The sequence below is a fragment of the Lipotes vexillifer genome, unplaced genomic scaffold (genome assembly GCF_000442215.2).
Source record: "Lipotes vexillifer unplaced genomic scaffold, Lipotes_vexillifer_v1.1 scaffold426, whole genome shotgun sequence".
In the NCBI taxonomy this organism is placed as follows: domain Eukaryota; kingdom Metazoa; phylum Chordata; class Mammalia; order Artiodactyla; family Lipotidae; genus Lipotes; species Lipotes vexillifer.
In genome coordinates this window covers 1,329,985-1,335,090 of record NW_006779491.1, presented here as the reverse complement: position 1 = coordinate 1,335,090, position 5,106 = coordinate 1,329,985, and positions in this window count along the sequence as shown.

The following is a 5,106-nucleotide window of genomic DNA, read 5'->3' as shown; positions in this document are numbered from 1 at the left end:
GGAAAGAGTCTTCAGTTAGGTCCAATCAGAGGGTCTGGCATACAAGGTCAGTCTAAAGCCACACCTGTTTATTAGCTTCAGCTGGTTGAGATGAAATACAATATTCAGTTTTGATATCTCTTAGGCAAGTGTTACTGTAGATGGAAATCTTCCTTTTCAAGAGATACACCCTAAGTATATTTCCTGCCTGTCTCAATACACTATTCGTGATGCTAGTGGGAGAGCAAGACCAAAACAAAAATGAGAGGGGAAGATTGTCACAGCCATTCCTCTCCTTCTTTCTTGCTAACTGGATCCCAATTTTGTTCAGCCATTTGGTAGGCAGCAATATGTCCACGGATGTAGGACCCCTACCTCCTGCCCAGGGGGTGCATAAGGATGGGTGTCAGCCACTTGGGGGCAACACTGCTCCTCTTCACCAGTGATTGGTTCAGTTCTGACCCAGGGAAACTCTGCTGGAGCTTCTGTAAAAGACTTTCTTCCACTATTTAAAAGAAAAGTTCCAGGGACTTCCCTGGAGGTCCAGTGGTTAAGACTCTGCGCTTCCACTGTAGGGGGCACGGGTTTGATCCCTGATCAGGGAACTAAGATCCTGCGTGCCCTGCTGTGTGGCCAAAAAAAAAAAAAAGAAATAAAAAGGAAAATCTCTTCAAGGAGAAAGGATCCTCTTCCCATGGCAGGATTGTACTTCCTGCCCCCCTAGAGTCATGTGACTAGTTCTGGCCAATAAGCTCTGAGTGGAAATGCCATGTTGTTGGTTCACCAACTGGCCCCATAAACAAAGGGCAAAGAGAGGTCGAAGAAAGAAGCAGACCACTCCAGACTCCAGATTGGTAGATGGCAGGTGTAATAAGCAAGGGAACTTACATACGAGGCTTGTCTTGGGCGGCCACAGATGAGTAGATCTCCACACCTGCCAGCCAGTATCTTACAAGTTTATATAGAGGCCTTAACTGGGTTTAGTCATGTATACTGTCCAGATGGTCTCAGCAACACCATACTCTCTCAAGGCTACCTCCTTGTAATAGCTCCCACTGTGGGAACAATGGGCAGAGAGTACATTCCAGGGACGGGGGTGGGTGTGGGTGAGGAGCCTCCAAAAGACTGGGTCCAGCTTTCTGACGTCAACTGGTGGTCATTTCGTCTCCATGACCTCCTCCAACACATGTGCAACTACCAGGCCAGAATTTTAATGCTGGGACCTTCTAGCACTGGCTTTTTCCCCTTGCCCCAGTAATGAGCAATGTTTCAGCCTGGCCCCAGAATGAGAATGATGTAGAGCAGAGCCCTCAGTCAGCCCTCAGTGGACATGAAGCATAAGCAAGACATGAACCTATGTGTGTTAAGCTCCTGAGATACTGGGGTTATTACCACAGCATGATAATTTAGCACAGCAGTTCTCAAAGTGAGGCATGGGGACCTCTGTGGGCTCCCAAACCCTTTCGGAGGGTTTGCAAGATCAAAACTATTTTCATGATAATACTAAAAGGTTATTTGCTTTTTCACTCTCTAGAGTTTTCCAGAGACTATGTAACATGTGATGATGTTATCACTCCGATGGCTAACGAAATGTGTTCTTGTGTTTTAAAAAATTATCAGTTTTAATTTTCAGTATAGTAAATATAGATAGATATAACCTACATAAAGAAAAGGTTTTGGGGGTTCCTTTCTTCTCCCTTTCTTTGTTTTCATACCTATACACATTTCCCCCAAATATTTCTTTTATGACATGTATTATTACACAAAGTATACATTTAAATTATAGTGCTATGCAGAGCTTCAGCTTTCATTCATAGGGGTGTGTCCTTGCCCATCCATCTGGGCTTCGAGAGTACTGATACAATTTTCAGAGGAGATGGCCGGCAGGCTGTTAAAGCAGTGTGCTGGTTCTGCTCTGCTGTTCCCTTCGGCTCCTTATGCAGGTTCCAATGGTGCTCCTAGCCAGCTCATCAGACACTTACGGCCATAAGGTCCCTCAGCATGCCAACTGGAGTTCCTGCTGTTGGAATCTATTTTTATATTATCCCATTTATAAAATCACAGGCTCTCCTGTTACAGGAAGCTCCTTGTCATTTCTTTCCCTATGTTGCTGGGGGGTACTTACATCATTGGTTTTTTTTTTGGTTTTGTTTTTTGGGTTTATTTTGGCTGCACTGGGTCTTCATTGCGGGCTTCTCTCTAGTTGTGGCACTCGGGTTTAGTTGTCCCACGGCATGTGGGATCTTAGTTCCCGGATTCTTAACCACTGAACCACCAGGGAAGTCCCTCATTGTGGGTATTTAAAAATTTTTTTAAATTAATTAATTAATTATTAGCTGTGTTGGGTCTTCATTGCTGCGCGCAGGCTTTCTCTAGTTGTGGCGAGAGGGGGCTCCTCCTCATTGTGGTGTGTGGGCTTCTCATTACAGTGGCTTCTCTTGTTGTGGAGCAGGGGCTCCAGGTGTGTGGGCTTCAGTAGCTGTGGCTGAAAGGCTCCAGAGCGCAGGCTCAGTAGTTGTGGCGCACAAGCTTAGTTGTTCTGCGGCATGTGGGATCTTCCTGGACCAGGGCTCGAACCCGTGTCTCCTGCATCGGCAGGCGGATTCTTAACCACTGGCCACCAGGGAAGCTCCCTCACTGTGTTTTATTTTACCATTTCTATGTAATGATTCTCCAGTTTTCCCACAATTTTCAACATCAGAACATGTTTCAGAACATGTTTTTTTTTTGTTTTTTTTTTTTGCTGTATGCGGGCCTCCCACTGTTGTGGCCTCTCCCGTTGCGGAGCACAGGCTCCGGATGCACAGGCTCAGCGGCCATGGCTCACGGGCCCAGCTGCTCCGCGGCATGTGGGATCCTCCCGGACTGGGGCACGAACCCGTGTCCCCTGCATCGGCAGGCGGACTCTCAACCACTGCGCCACCAGGGAAGCCCAGAACATGTTTTATCTTTAGGTCCGTGCTCATTTGCCCTCTGGCTTTTTTTTTTTTTTCTTTTTGGCCACACAGCATGGCTTGCGGGATCTTAGTTCCCCAACCAGGGATCAAACCCACGCCCCTTGCAGTGGAAGCAAGAAGTCTTAACCACTGGACCACCAGGGAGGTTCCCCTCCAGCCTCTTTTTGAAACATATAGTGTTTCCAGGGAACAGAGATTAAAAATTAAAGGTCTAGGGCTTCCCTGGTGGCGCAGTGGTTGAGAGTCCGCCTGCCAATGCAGGGGACACGGGTTTGTGCCCCGGTCTGCGAAGATGCCACAGGCCGCGGAGCGGCTGGACCCGTGAGCCATGGCCGCTGAGTCTGCGCGTCCGGAGCCTGTGCTCCTCAATGGGAGAGGCCACAACAGTGAGAGGCCCGCGTACCACACACACACACAAAATTAAAGGTCTATTCCTTAGAAATTTTAGAGGCTAAAGTAAAAGTCTGAATTATTGAGAACTACTAGTTAAAGTAGGTCCTGCACAACTATTTGCTTTTTGTAATCCAGTTGACCCTTGAACATCACGGCAGGGTTAGGGGCGCTGACCTTCCACTTGTAATTTATGGTCGGCTCTCTGTACACGTGGTTCCTCTGTATACGAGGTCTCTCCATATCCATGGTTCCAAAACCTGACGATTCAACCAACCGCAGATAGTGTAGAACTACAGTATGCATTTATTGGAAAAAAGACAAAAACCAAAAAACTGCTTGTAAGTGCACCTGCAGTTCAAACCTGTGTTGTTCAAGGGACAACTGTAATTAAAAACTTAGGCTAAAGCTGGAACAAGGATATCCTAGATCATCCTGAGGTTTTCCTGATAAATTCCAATTACTCTGTGGTACTTGAGTATATTCAAATGCTTATTACGTTCTTTAGATAACACTGCGGAATAAAAGTTCTAGAAATGAATTCAAGATGACACAGGAAAACTCTCACCCAGAGAGTTTATTTGTACCATCATTGCAAAAACTACTTGCTGTCTTGCAGCAGTAAAAGGAAGTTCTGAAATAGACAAGCCCTGGTGAATTACAACCTCATAACTCCACTATAATTAGATACATTTTGATATGATTATCAGCAAATTTCCACACAATTTTGGTACTGGTTCAGAGGGTTTTTCCTATTGTCATAGAAAAAGTAGCAGATATCAATTATGTTGAGCACAGCTACATTATTTTTCCCTGTGGACAATAATAAACTATGCCTGTATCTCCAATTTTACACTCAATGGTGGTTAGGTTTCTGGATGACGGAACGATGTGTTTCTTCTACTGCAGAGAAGAAATACATCTCCACCTAAAAATTACTAAAGCCAAATTTACCCATAATGTCTTCTTATTTCAGTAAGAACCATCAGGTAAGAAAACCCCTGAGGACTTCCCTGCTGGCGCAGTGGTTAAGAATCCGCCTGCCAATGCAGGGGACATTGGTTCGAGCCCTGGTCTGGGAATATCCCACATGCCGTGGAGCAACTAAGCCTGTGCACCACAAAGACTGAGCCTGTGCTCTAGAGCCTGCGAGCCACAACTACTGAGCCTGCGTGCTGCAACTACTGAAGCCCGTGTGCCTAGAGCCCAAGCTCCGCAACAAGAGAAGCCACCACATTTAGAAGCGCGTGCACCGCAACAAAGAGTAACCCCCACTCGATGCAACTAGAGAAAACCCACGCACAGCAATGAAGACCCAACACAGCCAAAAATAAATAAATTAAAATAAATAAATTAAAAAAAAAAGAAAACCCCTGAAATGAGAAGCAAATCTCTCAGTTTTACTATGCCATATTTTTCACACTTTTTTTTTTTTTTAAGCAACACTTTCCTAAGTCGTTTCATATGAAGCTTTCACTAAAGAAAGGAGTTGCGGGACTTCCCTGGTGGTGCAGTGGTTAAGAATCCGTCTGCCAACGCAGGTGACACGGACTTGAGCCCTGGTCTAGGAAGATCCCACATGCTGCAGAGCAACTAAGCCCGTGTGCCACAACTACTGAGCCCACGCACCACAACTACTGAAGCCTGCACTCCTAGACCCCGTGCTCCGCAACGAGAAGCCATCACAATGAGAAGCCCGTGCACCACAAAGAAGAGTAGCCCCTGCTCGCCGCAACTACAGAAAGCCTGCGTGCAGCAACGAAGACCCAACGCAGCCAGA